Source organism: Elephantulus edwardii, unplaced genomic scaffold (genome assembly GCF_000299155.1).
Source record: "Elephantulus edwardii isolate Elephantulus edwardi_28Jun2011 unplaced genomic scaffold, EleEdw1.0 scaffold00094, whole genome shotgun sequence".
In the NCBI taxonomy this organism is placed as follows: Eukaryota; Metazoa; Chordata; class Mammalia; order Macroscelidea; family Macroscelididae; genus Elephantulus; species Elephantulus edwardii.
The window spans coordinates 7,751,956-7,772,534 of NW_006399844.1; the positions used below are offsets into that span (position 1 = coordinate 7,751,956).

At 37.6% G+C, this 20,579-nt stretch overlaps 1 protein-coding gene across 2 annotated transcripts in view; it reads right to left on the reverse strand.

Moving 5' to 3' along the window:
• FAM222B (family with sequence similarity 222, member B) overlaps positions 1 to 20,579 on the reverse strand; it is a 70,107-nt gene extending 49,528 nt beyond the window's left edge. The window contains exon 1 of one of the 2 annotated variants that reach the window (XM_006890965.1): positions 20,445 to 20,579. The gene's annotated coding sequence lies outside the window, so the exon portion shown is untranslated. The remainder of the gene's footprint in view (positions 1 to 20,444) is intronic. The other variant, XM_006890967.1, reaches the window with a different exon arrangement.

Genomic DNA, 20,579 nt, shown 5'->3' on the forward strand with positions numbered 1-20,579 from the left:
ACATTTCCTGATTTAAAAATTCTGTTTAACAAAATGTTTATGTGTAAGATGAGACTGTTTATGAAATACAAACTTGTTTATAAAAGTTTATTCATTGAAAACTGGTTCTTTTTTAAATACTGACCATGGCATTTGCAATATGTTGCTTTTTAATATATTTAAAATTAAACACTTAAAGAGGAAAAAAAAAAGAAACAGTTCCCAATGAATGAATGGAAATCCAAATTCTCTGTAAATGTTCATTAAAACTATTAAAAAAATAAAAAAAAAAAAGAAACAGTTCCATTACCAAGTGCAAGGCCCCATACCAAGAATTTCATATTATTTCAAAAGGGCTAGCAATGTTGTTGACAATTTCATCTTACTTAGATCCACAATCAACATTCATGGTACCAGAAGTCAGGAGATCCAGGAAAGCCTACTCAGTAAAACTTACTCCTAATTGCTGAGAAGCAATGATGTTAGTTGGAAGACTAAGGTATGCCTGATTCAGTCCTCGGTTTTTTCAATCACCTGCTATGCATCTGAGAGCTGGAAAATGAATGAATAAGGATGACAGAAGAATTGATGCCTTCGAGTGTTTGAGAAGAGTTCTGAATATACCATGGACTTCCAAAAGAAAGCAGGTATGTTTTAGAAAAAGTGCAACCAGGGTGCCCTTTAGAGGCGGACACGTTGCTTAGAGTGGCTATTCTTGGGAAAGGGACATCATGCTTGGAAAGGAAAAATGTAAGCGCAAGAAAGATCCTTCAAGGAGACAGACAGTGACTACAGCAATGGGCTCTAGTGTGTCACAGATGATGAGGATGGCATAGGATGGCACAGGGTTCAGATTTGTTAACGAATGAATGGTCACTGTAAGTCATACCTGATTTTGAGGACATCTAACAAAAAAAAAACCAAAACAAAACCAACCCAACACACTGATATTGTTTATTGGTCCAGAGTTAGTTAAATATGTATGTAAGCAAGGAGCTTTTTAGTTGCTCAACTCATACAAAAATGTTCATATATTCTGATGTTGTTGTTGTTGTCATGTACCATGTTGAGAAGTGACTCCAAGCTGGGTTTTCAGAAGCAGTTAATCATCCAGGAGGAGATTACCAATCTAAAAAAAATAATCTGGAAGCATGCATATCAATCTGCCAACAATGGTTAGTTGTCTCTAAGAGAAGAGTAACAGGAGTTGTTGTTGTTGTTGTTAGGTGCTGTCAAGTACTCAGAGCAACCCTATGAACAGCCAACCGAACCCTGTCCTATCCTGTGCCATCCTCATCATCTCTGACACAATTGAGCCCATTGCTGAAATCACTGTGTCAATCCATCTCATTGGGAGTCTTCCTCTCTTTTGCTGACCATCTTTTCCAAGCATGATGCCCCTTTCCAAGAAATAGCCTCGCCTAGCTACATGTCCGAAAGATGAAGCTTTGTCATCCTTGCCTCCAAGAAGCACTCTGGCTACACCTTCTTCAAGACCTATTTTTTTGTTCTTTTGGTAATCCACAGGATAGTCAATACTCTTCTCCAGTACCACAATTCAAAGGCATCAAGTCTTTTGTCAGACTTACTAACTGTCCAGCTCTCAGATGCATAGCAGTTGATTGAGAAGACCATGGCCTGAATCAGGTATACCTTAGTCTTCAAACTGACATTGCTTTTCAATATTCTGGAGAGGTTCCTGACAGCAGACTTACCCAATGCAATATACATCTCCTGATTTCTTGACTGCTGGTACCAAGGGTGTTGACTGTTAATCCAAGGAAGATGGAATTGTTGACAGCTTCAGTCCTTTCTCTAACTATCATCATGTTGACTCTTGGCCCTGTGGTGAGGACCTGTTTTCTTGAGGTTGAGATGTAATCCATACTGAAGACTGTAGTCCCTGATCATCTGCAGCAAGTGTTTCATATTCTCCTCTTTCAGCAAGTAATAGGAGTAGGGAGATATGGAGGATTTTTGTATAAATTTATATTTTTGTATGTTTTAAAAAACAATTATGTATTAATTTTTAATTTTTAGAAGATACGCTACAGCAAGTTTTCAGAGGCAGTAAATCGCATGGGAAGAAACTGCCCATTTTTCTCCCACAGAGCAGCTGGACAGCACAATTCCTTACCACTAAGCCAGTGAAGCTCCTTCTATATAAACATAATCACAAAAAGATATTAAAATACACTCATCAGCTGTCAGAAATAAAGGGAAGAGATTTATGGACTATATTGAAAACTAGTTCGGTAACATCCATCTAGTATGACCACTGTTTTAAAAGCTAAAACTCATTGGCTTGAGTTTGAGCATAATAAATCATACAGGAGATTGTCCACTTTCCCCCTAGGGAATCACCAATGGATTCAAACTGCCAAAGAGGTACAATCTTTAGGTTGGCAGTGCCAACGTCCTACAGACTACACCACCAAGAGTTTCTCATTTTTTTATGTAAGCATTTCTTGTGTACCCTATTTTGCAAATATCTTCAGCATTTATGACAAAGAAAAAAGTAATTCTGACACTCAACTCCAATAAAAATAAATACAGCTTTAAGGGAGCTCTGGCGGCCTAGTGGCAAGAAGCTACACTGCAATCCTGAAGGCACAGTTCAAATCCAGCAGATGCTCCACTGGAAAAGGAGGGGAATCTGCTCTTCTGCCTGTCAGATCAGTTTTGATGGTACACAACAACAAATAAATGAATAAACAAACAAACAAATAACTTTCACTAGAAATTAAAACAAAGATAAACTAATAACAATGCTTCAGCCTAACATTTTTAAAGGCATTTCCCCTGTAAGACCTGCTACAAGGCAATGGACAGAATTTAAAAATATATTGATGCCTCTGAGCTGTGGTGCTAGAGAAGCGTACTGAGGGTACCATGGACTGTTAGGAAAACAAACAGATTCACCCTGGAGAGGGTTAAATCGGGTGGCTCCTTGGAGACAAGGATTCTGAGGCTTCGTCTAACATACTTTTTGGACACGTTGTAAGGAGGGACCAGTCCTTGGAGAGGGACATCATGCTTGGGAGGGTGGAGGGACAGCGCAGGAGGGGAAAGCCCTCTATGAGGTGGATTGATTCAGTGACTGGGGTAACTGGAATGAGTATATCAGAGACAGTGAGATTGGCACAGGACAGAGTTTAGGGCTGTTGTACAGAGGTTGGCACATAACAATAAGAACAACAACATGACAGTATGCACACCATGTTTATCGCATCTTTGTTCACAATAGCAAGGAGCTGGAAACAACCTAAGTGCCCATTAACAAACGAATGGATAGAGAAGCTGTGGTATATTCATACAATACTACGCTGCACTGAAAAACAAGGAACTCATGCAGTATTATTCAAAATGGGTAACCCTGGAGGACATTATCCTGAGTGAAGTATCTCACTCACAAAAGGACAAATCTGTATGGTGCTACTGTTGTAAAACAGGACTGACCTCGGGGTTGGGGGGAGACTGAGAAAGATGGGTTCAGTAATGTATACTGCATTGAAATAGATGAAATAGAAAACTGTTTAAAAGGGATATGTGATTAGGTATTTTTGTCATGACGGGAGTCCAGAGTGAAGGCTACATAGTGGAGTGGGCCTCGGGGGAGGGACTGTAAAACAATGAAAGAATTTTTCTTTTACTCTTCCAAAAGGGGAGTGTACCGGGCAGGAGGGTTGGGAAGGGAGAAAAGTGCAACAGTGAATGAATGGAAATCCAAAGTCTCTGTAAATTTTCATTGAAATTAATAAATGAAAAAAAACCCCAACATATGACATTGAGCAAAATGAAAATTTATCTTTGATAAAGATGTCTTATAATTCACTAGACTTAGCGATAATAATAGTTCTGAAAAAATTATGTGATAGTTTAAAAATAAAATAAGACAGTGCGTTGAACTATGAGGTAACAAGGGGTTCTTTTAAAAAAATTAAAAAAAAAAAAAACCAGCCCAACAACAACACAACAAAAATGGCAACATTTTCTCTTTCCAACACTAGAGGGAAGTGTAAAATCCATTCACCTCATTGTATCTTTCAGACTTCATTTCATTCCTTCAACTCATCACCAAGTATTTACTGTGTCCCTATATGCAGGGAAAGGATCCCAGTTACTTAGTGGCTAATCACCAATCACTGGGCTACAAACACTACTTAAGTTTGAACCTATAAGCCACTGTGGGAGAAAAATGTGGCTTCTGTAAGACACAGTCTTGGAAATTCTATAAGGCAGCTAGTTTTACTCTACCCTACAAAATTCACTATGCATCAGAATCTAATTCACATCAGTAAGTTGGGTTTGGTTTGGAGTTTATATGCCAGGAACTCTATTGTCCCCAGAGGAAAAAAAGATGACTAAGATACAGTCCTGCCTTTAATGTGCTTACTTAGTCTAGACACAACAGTGAAATTTTTTTAATAGTATTTTACAAAACTGCTGTTACTTGTTGTTGTTGAATTTTTTTTTTTAAAGTAAACTGTAACAGAATGTCCAAGATTATAGAACCAAATTCCAGCATTTGGGAGACTGAAGGTTCAGAACTAGAGATAGAGGAAGGGCAGGTGAAACAGCAATTTCTGGCAGAAAGAGGAACAACGTATCCATATCATAATCCACAGGAGACAAACTAGCCTATCTAAACTGGCATATTCTCCTAACAATTCTACTCATCTTAAATCTAATGGAAATAACCTACACCTAGATGGTATATTTAGGAACCTTGATGGCATAGTAAGTTAAGTGTTATCTACTAACCAAAAGGTAAGGAGTTCATCTCCACCAGTCTCTCTCTGAGAGAAAAATAAGGCAAATTCTATTGAGATTTACAGCCTTGGAAACCCAATGGAGGTTGCCATGAGCTGGAATCAACTAGAGGCTTTTGGGTTTGAAGCTATCTTAAACTGTTATCTATATAAAATACAAGAGAACTCTGATGGCCAAGTGGGTAGAAAATTGAGCTGCCAATTCAAAGGCAGACAGTTTGAGTCCACCGGATGCGCCATGGGATAAAAATGGGCAATCTTCTATCATGTGATTCACAGCTTCTGAAAACTCACTGAAGTATTAGTTATGAGTTAATTTCAACTTATAGCAATGAGTTAGTTTAGTTATAGAATGTACAGGTAGTATCTCATGAGGAAGATTTGCTAACATGTCCAGTTGACTAAATTTCAAAATTAATTTTATACTAGGTAAGAAGTATGTCATTAACAGACATAACTGGAGGTAAGACTGTTTATAGTTAAAATTAAAAATTCTCATTTGAAATCTGGGTAAATGATAATTTTTAAATGGTGTCACAAGTAGAGTAAAAGTTTCTAAAATGTGTCCTTATAAATGTAAAGAAACATCTATGTTGGCAAGTCATCTCTACATCTAAATAATTCAAGCATCCACAAGAAGGACTTTAACTGATAAACCAGAATTAAGGCTCAAAGTCATTATAAACTCTATAGAACACTTGTGTGGTGCCTTTCTCCTCCATAATCCTCAAAGTAACTGTGCATCTCTTGTTATGGTTTGTGATGTTTAGGTTGTGGTAGGTGAGAAAAGAGAATGGAGGGAATGAACACGTACTTATTCTCATAGGGCAGCACAAGATAGAAAAAGTAAAAGCCAACATCCAGAAAAAGTTTCATACACATGCACACACACAAGACAGCAAACTTGTGAATCAAGAATGATTTGGCATCTTTAAAAGCACAGCCAATTCTCTTCCAATGCCAAAGCCAATGGCTTTTCCTGTAGATAAAATGGCACCATTCCTGAAAAAGCCCTGGACGTTGTTTCCCCACAATCCTATAATCTGTCAGATGATAGAAAACAAAAAGGCAACTGTGCCAGCCAGAAAAAGCAAATTATAACCAACACAGAGCCAACACTTTACTTCAGACAGAAGGAGCTTTTCTATGCATCTTTGGAAGGGAGAGACAAAAGCAGCTTACCATTACTCAAATAACACAGCAAACAACTTAACCAAACACAACAGCATTTGATGCAATAGCCTACTTTGTCACTTCTTATAGCCTCAAAGAAGATTTGCAGTATTTATGAAAAAGAGTTAAAGGTCACAATATTCAGAAAACACTGACTGTAAGTCAGTAGGAAAAAGATTACTAACCAAAAGGCGGTCAAGGATATGCAAAGTATCTGAGTTAGCAGCCACAAAATATATTTTGATCAAATATTTATAGTAAAATAATACATACAATCAATTGTTAGGCACTGGTAGAAAGCTTTTTCCATGAATGGTCTTCAAGGCAGTTTGACTTGATAGTACAGTCAATTGCCAGCCTCCAGAGAAAACATTGACTACCATGAATGAAAAAAAAAACAACAAAGCTAAGAATTTTCCAGGTAAGTAATAGATTCATTAAAAATACTTAGGATAAGGGGAGCTCTGGTGGCCTAGTGGCAAGAAGCTGCAACTACAATCCCAGAGGTGCACGGTTCAAATCCACCAGATGCTCTGCCGGGGAAGGAGGGGCAATCTCCTCCTGTACCAGTCAGATCTGATTTGACGGTACACGCACACAAAAATAATAAAATAAAATAAAAAATATATTAAAAAATACTTAGGATGAAAGTTTTGTGAAATATCTACTTTAAGAAGGAAGCCATGAAGTAGATACAGCTAATCCACAAATCAAATCCAAAAGAACACAGATAAAGACTTAAGATTAATCTTTACCAATGAACATAAAAGAAATTAAATAATCCCTGTGGTCTACAATGAACAAGGCAGATGATAAAAGCAAATAATAAAAAATCTTTAGTAAGACCATTGTAGGAAAACATCCCTGGAAGCAGGAGTGGCAACCACTTCCTAAATAATATGCCTCCAGAAACTCTATGACCTTTGAGAAATGTCTTTGATAAATATCGATAGTTGTAGAGGGGTGTCAGGCCTTTTGTTCATAGGGTCACTATCAATCCTGCTCTACTCAAAGGTAATCAACAACAACAACAACAGGAAAATATCCCCAAGAAAGCAAGCTTATTCAAATGTCCGAAGCAAGCCATTCAGAGACTACTTTTTCAATCATCAAATGCAAAGCAAGCAAATAAAGCCTGAGCACAACAAAAGCAAGTAGTACATTCTTCCCATCAAAGAAAAAAAGAAATCCAAGCCTTCTACTTGCCCTTGATACAAAGAGATTGTGGGAGAACTCAAATTCCAGAAAAAAGATTAGATTCCAACCTATGTAAAGCTAAGAACTTCATGCCATTTTGTTCTAAAATAAGCAACAAAGATCCCCACTGAAAACAATACACAAGATCCCAATTGAGCTGTCAGTAGGGTGGAGTTCTGAGCACATCGGCACACTATCATTTTCTCTTATGAGTTTTAAACATCAAAAGAACCACATTCCAATTTTCCTCTATTTCAATGTCACTTAAAAGGTTGAGAAAAATTTAGTTCATAAGATTCAAATTTCAAGCATTTTCTAAGTGCATTAAGGGTAATGATGCATCAATTCTATATTTAGACTCAGGTGTGGAACAAGGAGTGCTAGTTTTGCCTGAAACGGCACCATGACCCTCTTTAAAGTCCAAAAGCAACCACTACCTAACTCTGTAATAAAATGTCTATGTGGTTTCACTTACAATAAATTAGATGCCTTTTCAGTATTTCCTAATGGTTCTATTGACTAGCTGTGATGCTTTAAATACAGACAACAAATCAGCACTCCCCATAATTTCTTTAAGATTCACATTGTAAGTGCCACAAGATTATATTTATACACTCACTTGACCCAAAAATACCCACAAGATGGCAAAAATTCTTGTGATATGGATCTTCTAAGTTGCTATAAGTCAGAAATAACCATTTTAATAGACTTTATTATTATAGAAATTCAACTCATTATTCCATCTTCAAAATTGTCTGCAAATTTTCCCCTCAAATAGTATTTATAAAAATATATCACCTTTCTCAAAAGGAACTTAGGCCTCTGACAGCATGTTGTTAATTTTCACAACATCCCAGTAAGAACTATTATTCAGCATTTACATCACACTTTAACTTGCAAAAGTGTTTTACAATTATTTTCATTAGTAGTCATGCCTCACAACCACTCACTGAGCTAAACTGGTCCTGTTATCCTCATTTGACAGCCAAGAAAACTGATGCATAGCAAGGCCAAGGTCAAGGCAGTTTGCTTTTCCAAGGCCAGAAATAAAATCTATCAAAAGAGTCTCATTTCAATAAAGCAACAAGATGAAAACCAAGTACCTTTAAAAAAAAAGAGTCTCATTTCACTCACCAGTATACTGGAACTACTCATCCCAGTTACCATCAAGTCAGTTCCACTTGATTCCATATGTTTACAAAGCAGGACTGCCTGACGCAGGGTTTTCAAGCAGATCCACAGGCCTTTCTTCCAAGGTACCACTAAATGGGCTCTAATCACCAAACTTTTGGCTAATTAAAGGAGTCCTGGTGGTGTAGTGCATTAGGTTGCTAACCAAAAGTTGGTAGTTCCAATCCATCAACCATTCGGCAGGGGAAAGAGGGCAGTGTCCTCTCATAAAGATGGACAGCCTCAGGCACCCAGTGAAAGGCTGGAATCAACTTACTATCATAGGTCTTTGGGTTCTTTAACTGAACCAACCAGGGACTTTCTATCACTCATAACCCTAACGTGTTTTCTTCTTAAGTAATCCACCTAAAATGATGGTAGAAAAACATAAAAAGAGCATGCCACTTTAAATATATAGCCTTCTTGTTGTTGTTATCGTTGTGTACCACAGAGTCAGAACTGACCCACAGTTGACCCTCCAGCGGGTTTTCAGAAGCAGTTAATGCAACAGGAAAGGATGCCCAGCCTTCTGTGGAGCAGCTTTGAACCATGTGCCTTCAGAATTGCAGCACAGCTTCTTGCCACTAGGCCACCAGAGCTCCCTGTATGGCTTTACTGGAATGCAAATAGCTAAGAATTTAGTAACAGCAATACTCTTATTTTCCCCCCCTCAACATACAATCAGACTTCTAAAAAATTGTGATGAGTGAAAGTTTACAAAGCAATCAATTTTCCATTCAACTACTCATACACATTTTGGTTCATAACATTAGTTTTAATATTTACAGTGCACTCTGTCCAGTTTCCTTTAATCCTATCCCTTTTTGCCTTCCAACCTTTATCCTTGGGCAAATTCTATCCTTTTTTACTTGATATGGTTGGTTATTCTAAGGAGTAAGTGTCTCCCCGTTTCTACTGTTCATTTCCCTTCATACACCTCTATACTGTTTGGCTGAAAGTTGAGCCATAGGCCTAAATTTTATCTCATGTTCAAAGGTTGCCTAATTAAAGGCCATCTCAATTGGACTAGTAAGACTGACCACTTTCATGTTTTTAAATTTTGTCCCACATTTTTCTCCCTCTATCCAGGCCTTTCACTTGTGATCCTTTGTAGAGTGGTGGTCAGCAGTGGTAGGTAGGCATCGTCTAATTCTTCTCGTTTCAGGATAATAGAAGTTGAGGTCTGCTTGATCCATTTGTCCTTTGGACTAATCCTTTCTCTATATCTTTGCTTTTCTTCCCACTTCTTTATTCCCAATAGTTGCACCTTAGACAGCTGCTTGCAAGCTTTTAAGATCCCAGATGCTATTCACCAATTAAGATGTAGAACATACATACTTCTATCTCCAGAACTCCAATGAAAAGTTGGTTGGTGACCAATAATCTCTAGGTTGTCAAATCACAAGAATACTTCCTGTTCTCATGTAATTTCTTAAGAGTATTTAAACCTTTGACCATTCCCTTCTCAAACACTTTGCTTACTTGGGCTTCCATAACATACTTTCTTTTCCTCCTATATCATTCGCTAACGTCCTTTCCCCCAGACCTCTCTTCTCAAGCCACATATCACCCCTACAGGACTTCCAGATAGAATTAAATGACTTCAAATTCCATCTACATGTTGATGAATTCAAACTCTATAATTTCAGTCTATTTCTCCCAAGAAGAAACTCTGAACTCTATCCCACTGCCTATTTTATTTCTTTATTTAGCTATCTTCATTTAAGCAATTCAAACTTGACATGACCAACACAGAATTCTTGACAAGTATGTTCTGCTACACTCTCACCTATCTTAGTAGGTGAGATCTTAGTAGGTAGGTTATCATTATCTACCCACATAGTTGCTCAAGTAAAAATCTATAAGTAATCCATTATTCCTCTTTGTGTCATTCCCTCCCACCATTCCCACACCTTGACAACTTCATATCTAAAAGGAAATATCAACTTCTCTACAACTTTGACACCATTACCTTGTTCCGAGTCACCATCAACTCTCATCTTAGTATAACAGTCGTTTGTAATTGGTTTCCTTGTCTCCATTCTTAATCATTCCCCTTACCATCCAATTCCATATAGCAACTAGAAGATTCTTTTCAATCACAAATAAACTCAAGTAGGAACTGGTGCTTTATTACTGATGTTGATGGGGATTCTCCTAAAGTTAAAAGAACTCTGATGATGCTGTCTCTAGGCCTTTTTTATGCTTTCAAAAAAAGCATTTACATTTAGGTAGGAATTATTTGCCCAAGTTTATCATAAGGGAAACAATAGATAGAATTTCGAGAATTGGAAACCTTATGTCTGTATTTCAATACTCTGATTTTTCATGTACATAGCGGTTCTGAGATTTCCTGCAGTTGTCCAGAAGCAAGGTTCAAAATCCAATTTTCCTAAAAAACCACTGTATTTGAGTACTTAATATAAAAACATATTAATTTTGTATTTTACAATTATCCTTCTGCTAGGGATCTTCCCTGAATTTCTCACTTTCTCATTCTTCAAGTTTTAGCTCAGTCTTCCATCCAGGATCTTTCCCTGATCCACCAAATAAAAGTTAAGAGAGATAATAAGCTTCCATTATACTTGCAGACTCTCTTATTAACACTCTGAATAAATTATATTCTATAACTGATAGTTTATCTGTCTGCTTAACCAATCAGGGCATAAACTATGCAGGAAGGAGCCAACTACTTGTTCCAATTTAGTTTCATGAGATAGGAAAAAGCATAAATACTTATTTTGAACGGCCAATTACTTTGAATGGCAGCAAGAAAGAGAAGGGTGAGATGAAAAGATGTCCTACTTTGCAGACATGCTGTAAGAAGAATCCTCCAAAAGAGTAGAAGGTGATAGCAGCTTTTAAAAAGGAGATATCTTCAATAAATATATGAAGAGATGAAGGGCGAACCTATAGATCAAAAGATAAATAGGATATAAATCAAAATCAGAGTGTATTGAACTTATTTTACTCTTATGTCAAACAAATAGTCAAAAATTATGAGATAACTGGGGAAATGTAAAAATAAACTGGATAGATACTTTTATGTGTGTATATGTGTATAGTTCCTTATCTTTTAGAGATACAAAAATATTTATTCATAAAATTATATAATGTCTGATATTTAGATAAAAATAATCTGAGCTGGGGTAGGGGGCAGAAGAAACAAAACTGGTCATAGATTAATTATTGTAGCAAAGAGCTATGGGTTCGTTATATTGAATATTAGTTATAACTGACAGTCATTATAGCCGAGTGACAGCAGTTCATTAAACTGTTCTATTTTAATACATATTTGAACCATTCTATGAGCAGGCATGAAATCACTAAGGAAAAAGAGAAAAGGGCTGTATGGGGAGTTAAACCTTGAAACAATTGGAGATCCTAGGTATGACTATGGCTCCCAGCAGTTGCCTCTCCAATCAAAACCAGTCATCCAGTTTAATGTCAATATTAAAAATACTTAGCTAAAAATCTACCAACTTCAGGTACTTCTACATATTTCTTTCTCTCATAAAAGACAACATGACTGATTATATTTCAAAATCATGAACTATAAAAAGCACCTAATTTATACCAAACTGTCCTTCAAAAACAGCAATAACAGCATGTACAGCTGTTGCTAACCATCAGGTGTATTTTTTCAGTGTTTTCAGCTCTTAAAAACGAAGAAATAAAGTTATGGTGTAGCAGAAGACTGGACGAACTGACCTGGTACCACTCGTTCAAACCTAATCTTTCGAGGTTCTAGTAAGTGTACGTGTGTACACACACACACACACACACACACACACACAGAGTTTCTCATCTCAGGCATTCAGTCAGCAAAATTCTTTCTTTTCATTATTTATAATACAACTCCCATTAAAAAGGGGAGTTTTTGGTTCGTGCCCACCCAGGGATGAAAAAAAAAAGGGGGGGGGGAGTTTTCTGAAGTCTTGTAAATTCACTGAAAATAGCAGAAAAAGGTTACAACTGATAATGCACACTTATTCTTCTCCCAAAATTTTACAAAAGCACATGTGCTTTTACCTTAAATATGAAAGATTTCATAACAACAATACCATTCTTCCCATTTAAGAGGATAAGCTTTGTGTTTTAGTTTGTTTACAGTCTAATAAACTACAACACATTAAGAAGGCATGGTGGTGCAGAGATTCAAGTGCTTGAATAGTACTCAAAAGGACAGTGGTTTGAACCCACTATCTGGCAGTTGTTTTCAGAAAGATTATATCCTCAGAAACTCCATAAGGCAGTCCTACGAGGGGGCTTACTATTTAGAACAGACTCAATGGCAACATATTTGGTTTTTTGGTTACAATACACATTTTAAATAAGAAAAAGTACTAATACTGTTGAACTCCTTACCATGGAGAAGGCAGCTAATGCTACATTTCCATCAAGTCAATCCCTCAGAAGATGTGAATGCACAACAACATATAATGCTTGAGCTTAGGATCACAGGATTAAAATAACTATGAGATAGCATCTCAACCCAATTAAGAATAGCAAAATTCAACAGAGCTGCAAACAACAAATGCTGGCGAGGCTGCAGAGAAATTGGAATCCTTATTTACTATTTATGGGAGTGAAAAATGGTACAACCACTATGGAAGGCAGTATGGTGCTTTCTCAAAAAACTGGAAATAGAAATACCATTTGACCCAGTAATTCCATTACCAGGAATATACCCTAAAGAAACAAGAACTGCCACCGGAGCAGATATGTTCACATTCATGTTTACTGCTGCTTTGTTCACAATAACAAAGAGTTGGAAAAAACTAAGTGCCCATTAACAAATAAATGGATAGAGCAGCTGTGGTACATTCACACCATGGAATATTATACAGCACTGAAAACAAGGAACTCATGAAATATTATACAAAATGGGTGACCCTAGAGAACATTATGCTGAATGAAATATCTCAGTCAAAAAAGGTCAAATACTGCATTATGCCACTGTTATAAAACAGGACTGACATGGGGGTTTGGGGAAAACTAAGAAAAGAAGGGATAAATAATGTACTCAACATTGAACCAGATGAGGGCGAGAACTGTATAAAAGGAATATATGATTAAGTATTACTGGCATTACAAGAGTCCAGAATAAGAGCTGCATAGTAAAGTAGACTGGAGGGGGAACCGTATAACAAGATTTTTTTTTCCCCCAAAGAGAAAAGCAAAGAGGGAGGAGGGCAGGGTGGAAAGTGTGTGACAATGAATGAATAGAAATCCAAGTTCTCTATAAACTTTCATTAAAATCTCAATAAGAAAAAAAAGAATCTTAATAAAGAAAAAAAAAAGAATCATAGGATTATGATGCTGGCTTTACCCACTACCATTTACATGCTAATGACTTCCTAGCCAGTATGTTCATTCTAAACCTTTCTTCTGGCTTCAAGAGCCAAATATATAAAGACCTACTGGGTATTTATTTACTCTTAGGCCTTTCTGACATTCAAACCTAATATGATGTTGCTACTAGCTGCTGTCAAGTCAAATTCCAATTCATGGATTTTAAAAGCTCCAACCTTTCAGAAGCAGATTGTCAGGCTTATCATTCAAGACAACTGAGTAAACTGGAACTGCCAGGCATCTGGTTGGTAGTCAAAGATTTAATAGTTTGCATTCCCCAGAAACTCTTAAAACCAATTTCATTTTCCCTCAAACGTAACATGCCCCTACTCCTATTTTCCCCTACCTTGGTTAATGACATCACGATTCACTAAGCTATTCAAGTTATCCATTTCAAGTCCATCTTTGTCAAGTCCTCCTTAACTTACTCTAATATAAAAATCAGTGCAGATACCCTTCTGAATGCATCTTCTAAACAGATCCCTAGCCTATCTACAATTCTACTATTACCACTAACCATTCCATATCGTCAACTATCATCAACTAGGATCCACCAGTCTTTTGAAATTTACCTTCCACACTGTTAACGGAATTCTTAAAACGGTTTTCTGAAGATTCTCCTTACCTCTTTCACAGCTCCCTACCACCTGCCAAAACAACTGGCTTCAACCCACTTTTCACTTCACTTACTTACTTATCACTACTTCATACTCCATTATATAATCACATTAAACTACACTTTTATAACCTATTTGCCCTTGTACAAACTGTACTCTGTGTTTGAACCACTGTTCTCTTTCATACTTTTTTTTTCCTGAGAGAGCCAAAATTGTATTTACCCTTCAAGGTTCAATAGTCTTCCTCTAAGAAACCTTCTCTCCTTTGTGCCTTATCCCAGGCAGAACTGATGCTCCCAAAGCATTCAGTGCAGATCTCCACAATAGTACTTAGAGTACTGATTCATTATTATTTTTGTAGTGTCCTCAAATTAAAAGTGTGAGCTCTCTAAAAACAAAACTTATGTCATTTATATTTTAATTCCCAGTGTCTAGCAAATGCCTGATGTACCACAGATATGTAAACATCTGATGAATTTAACTGCCAAGGGATCAATTTTAGCCTTGTTCAATGAGGCCAGAGTCCAGAAAGATTAAAAGATTCATGCCTAGTTAGGACTTACTGGCGAAAAGACAAGACACTATAAAATTCATGCTTACATTATTCCTAAAGCCTAGGTGATTTGTTGTTTTGTTTGGTTTTGTGTTGTTGTGGTTTTTTAACCACCTAGCTTCAGGGTTAATTCTCAAAAATTAGTAACTAAATCCCCTAAATCACCCTTTAAATGGTTTATATTTCCCCATGTAATAGTATGATACACTGTTAAAAGCAAATCATAATTTTAACTCAGGAAATAAAATTTGATTGGTTCTCTTGTAGTAATTCTATCTTTAATAAAGAAAATTTAGCATTTTTCCTCTTAAGTTGTATTCTTTTTCACTTTAAGTCCCAGAGCTCTGCTGGGGATATAATCAAGACCTTTAGAAGCAGTGAAAAGACAGAAATAGATATTAAACACTTTTCTGACTAATAAAGCATTCACCTCTCACCAAGAGTACAGTGTCTTCACACTTATCTCCCATCTGGTCAACTGTAAAGTTTCAGCCCTTCCCTGGCCACTCTGTTTCTCACACTCACTCTTCTCAAGTTTATTATAGTAGAATCATCTTTTTAAAGTTGCTATAATATTTTAGGAGTTCAAATCCAAGCATTAGACTCATGGCTCTTCTGAAAATGTTCCAAGCTTCCTGCTCTGCTGTGCTGCATTACACAGTGTTTTTCTGCCAAAATCTTAGCTCATTTCCTCCTCGTTATTCCGATACGGTATTCATCATTAATGCTCTTCACTCCCTTCCCACTTTCAGGCATGGAATGTCCTAGCTTCCTTGTCCATTTAGGCCTTTAAGACAGGTTTAGTGTTGGGGTTTTTTTTTTGCTTGTTTATTAGGTACCATTATCAACTCACAACAACTCTATGCATAAAAGAATGATCAACATAGGATGACTTTTTTTGACAACCTTCACTCTTACCCAATTTCCATTAAATTATACCTTTATCAATTTTAAAACTCACTGTGTTATCTTCCACATTTTAATGCCTCTGAAAACAGGATAGGATAAATCTTAAAACTTATGACATGTCACTCTAATAGAAGCAGTTCTTTATGATGTTAAGTGTGAGTTTTTCACTGGTATCATAGATTCAAAGAAATAAGGCATTGCATTTTACTAAAATTATTTCTTTCACTCTCCACGAGACTGTGAACTCCCAGAAGGCAAGGTCAATGTCATAATTATCTTTGACCAGCTTAAATTTAAACACAAAGAGTGTAAATGTATTCAACAGCAGTAATCATTAACATTTATTTAGCACTTACTATGTGACAAGGAGCTCTGGTGGCATAGTGCTTATGCTCTGCTAGCCAGAAGACTGCCCATCTCCAGTTAATCCTCAAGAAGAAAACACCAGTGCCTCCATGGGGGAATGAAGGACAGCAGTATCCTTCCAGTAAGATTTACAGTCTCAGAAACCCAACAGAGGGTTGTCATGAGTCACTGGACAGCAGTTAAGTTTGGGCCTGATAAAGTTCATAGCCCTTTGTATGTGTTAACACATATAATCCTCTCTAAAACCCTAGGAAGTAAGAACTTCATTTTGTAGATGAGAAGACTCAGGCACAGTGATGGGAAATAAACTCAGTCAAAGGTATATAAGTTGCAGAAGATTCTAACCCTTGGTTGTAGATTCAAACTCATGATTATCTTTTTCCATTCAACAAATACTTAATGACTACCATGTCAAAACACTGGTAAGCAAATGGTGATAATCTAGAAGTACTATTAACTACATTTCTGTTCTCAACTTTTTCCATCTAAGGTCAGAATTAAACTACAAATTAATCTGCTAAGGTAACATCCACTCTTCTTTCCTTTTTAACATCTTCCCAGATAATCTTCCTTTAAAGTTATTAGCACTGTCAGAATCCCCACTCCAACTCTCAAAAATGTATGGTTGATACTCTTATTATTTGCTGGCTGCTATGAGCTCTGGTACTTTAGTGGTAAAAGAGTTGTGTTATCAACCCAAATGCACATAGTACAAATCTACCAGATGCTCCGCGGGAGAAAGATGGGCAATCTCCTACCATGCATTTTACTGCCACTGAAGGTAAGCTATGAGTCGGTTCCAACTCAACAATGAAAATATCACAAAGGAATGGGCTACAAAATTCAAAAGTCTTTTGTAAACAAAGATTATGTTTTAAGTAAATATTCTCAGTAACAGATATTGGTGGGGAGTGGGGAGAGATAAAAACACCCACCATAGTCTCCCCCCCCTTATAAAGAGACTGAATTTCAGTCCATCAAAATAGCAATGAAGGGAGCTCTGGTGGCCTAGTGGCAAGAAAACTGCACTGCAATCCCAGAGATACATGGTTCAAATCCACCAGATGCTCTGCTGGAGAAGGAAGAGCAATCTCCTCCTGTATGAGTCAGAGCCAATTTGACAGCATATTCACAAAAAAATATTTTTAAAAAATGGTGAGCTCTGCTGGCCTAGTGGCAAGAAGCTGCACTGCAATCCCAGAGGTGAGTGGTTTAAATCCACCAGATGTTCTGCTGGAGAAGGGGGGGACAATCTCCTCCTGTACCAGTCAGATCCAATTTGACAGTACACACACAAAAAACAATAAAAATAAATTTTTTTAAAAAAAACTTTAAAAAAATCAATGAAACATCTTGGGAATCTTCTAGTTCTAGCCTTTATTCCCCAAACTGGAAAACTTAGATTTTAATCATCAAGTGTATTGAATAGTTCCTTTTAAGAGACACAGATACCACCCAAAAATTTTTCAGCTATCCTGTTTTTAACTGTTGTCACTTGCTGAACTAAAGCAGTTGAATTTGGTACAAGCAAAGTCATTTCCTTCATGAGTTAACTCATCTTTTTGGATATGGGATACTAAGCAACATCTGGCCTCATCTGAACTCGCAAATGTATTTTTCACCTAAGTTGTGGACTTCCATAAAAGATTCACTCTCTTGAATAAAACCAACTATGGAGAAATGAGCACACAGAGTGCTCATCCTGTAATGGAAGCTTAGTATATCACTTTTTTAAAAAAATTTTATTTTAAAAATTTTAATGAACATTTACAGAGATTTTGGATTACCATTCATTCATTGTTGCACAGTACATCACTTTTATCATGCTCTATACATGACTATAGATAGTGTGAGCTGTACCAAGTTCCTTTCTATTTTCCCACCACTTTTCACCATGAAGCCTCTTCTTTTTCCTTTCAAAGAGACTGAGTTCTACAATGGTATGATTGAAGCACCTCTGAAACGTTCTTTTAAAACCCTCACAAAAACTATTCATCTTCTGAGTGATATCAACATTTTCTGGAATGTCGACAATCTGGTTGCTGAGAACGGTCTTAATTCTTGCAGTACATAGAGCAAAGAGTCATAATTTTGGTTTTAAATAGACTATTTTGAAAAGTTTCCCCTGAGGCAAGATGGCAATTTTTAAGGAAGAAGGCTCATTTTATTAACATGAAAATGAGCTAATGCTATTTCTTTTATCTTACAATTGCTATGTCAGACATTCAAAAAGTCCTTATATTCCCACAGCTCATCTCTCACTTTATACAAACTGCTCACACAACAGGGAATTAATGCACTGGTCATCTCTTTCCCCTCCCCCAGGGAAAGAACTGCTCATTTGGTAACCATCATCTACTACATAAAAGTAACCACAAATAGGAAAGAGAAAAGAGGGAGAACAGGAAATTCTCATCATGATGGAACAAACTATCATTTTAACAAAACACAGATGGCATTTATGGATTTGTTTGAACAAATGGAAATTTTCAAAAGTATAAATAAATATCCAATTATTAAAAATAAGATAAAGGCTCACTCCATTATTTTATACCTCAAATTCCCCTTTCATATGATAGTCAAAAATACAATTAACTTGTATTCTGGTATGATCTACATCAATCGGGGCAAACACTTTCCTTTTTGGACTAACCTAACCTCTGGAAAAAAACCCAATCAATGTTATAGAGTATTTACTGGAGAAAACATGAAAAAGATAAAAACAATGTATCACTGTACATTTCCAGGAAGAAGAGGTAAAATATATTTTAAGGGATAGAAAAGATAACTAAGCTTCATTTCCCCCATTCCTATAATTCATTCTCTTATCTGTGAATCTTCAAGGATCTAGTACAGCTGCTCTCTACCACTGCTCAGCTGAAAGACAAATTACTCACCAATTTCCCAGAAAACCCAAAAGGGCTCTCCATTTCAAGCTCTCAATTCTCAGAGCCAGTAGAGCTGAAGAATTTGTTTCTGTCTCTAAAAGGAGTTTGCACCGCTCTTTCAAAAGCTATGACTAGAAAAATCATTTTCTCTCTCTGAAAGCACATGGTTTAATCCTGTCCTCTTTTTTTTTGTCTATTCCTAAACAACAGGAAAAGTCCAGCAGTGCTCTAGCTCCTCAGAAAACAACTGTCTTAACTCTCTGAAAGACAGTCCATCCCAGAGGTTACACCAGCAGGGAGGGTAACAAAAAATGAGGATAGAAAATTGCTTATTTAACCTCCACAATGCAGACTCAGACATGAGGCAAGCATAGGAAAAAGAAATCTTTTTCTAGTTGAAAGATAACAAACTATATTGCACACCCTTCAAGGCACAGCCCTCTCAGACTCTCAATTCAGTTCTCTCAATTCATAAAAAAGCACATAAATTAGTGTCAACTGCCTTGTAAGGGAATTTGAGCGAGTTATCTTAGGAAAGCATTTAACATATTGGGCCCTCCATTCTCTATTTCCTTCCTCTCGGGTGGCGATCTCCCAGCATTGGTAAAAATGCCAGTGTATGGTAGTTTTCCTACACAAGTCTGATAACCAATTTATCAAATCACAGAACAAACTGTGATTTCTGCACATGATCTGTGCTGATGTACTAACACATACGTGCCTGCTGAGCTTTTACAAACAGTATGCTCTGATCTGACCAAGAAATTCACGAATAAAGAAAAGATATAAAGGCAGTAATTTTGGTGGTGCTATATTAATACTGGCAAAGTACTTATGAATTATAGAGTTTATCATTTTCAGAGACAAGTGCAATCAAACATACGTGATGCTCCCAATAGCTCGGTGAAGTACACCTCCTTGAGGTTCAGAAAGGTTGAGACTTGTCCAAGGTTATCTACCAGCTTACCAGTGGGGAACTGGAGCTGGAACCTGTCTGACCAAACTGTCCTAGGTCTTCCCCCTTCCAGCTTGAAACAGTGAGCTCCTGACTCTCATCCTCTGTCCAGAGCAGCCAATTACTCAGTGACTGGACCTTTCCTGCCTACTAAAGAGTTGGTTTCTTCAGCCGCAGCAGGGCTTTCACCCTCCATCCCTGCTCCCCCACCACTCTCCCCCCGACCCGATTCTGTGAAAGGAGCGGAAAGGGAAAAGGCAATCAAAAGCTCCTGGGGGAAGGGACGATGACAAATGGGGGAGCAAGGGACCCTGCCCCTCCCGCGGACTTCTGCCCTTCGCCAAGCAGTCTGGCCGCCAGTGCCCCACATTCTCCCATCATCACCTCAGGCAGACCCTCCCCCACGCCCCTGTGCCCCCGACAGACACAGCCCACCCACCGAGCTAGATTATACATCTCCAGGCCACCCTACTTGCCTCCTAACCCCACCTGCCTCCCACCACCACTCACTGTCGGTGACTGGGCCCGGCCCTCATGGCTGCTCCGTAGTAGCCCGCCGCCGCCACCGCCGCTCGACGACCCGGCCCCTGAGTCACCGCCGCCGCCGTCGGGACTCGCCGGGAGCCACTCCCGCGCCTGCGCAGC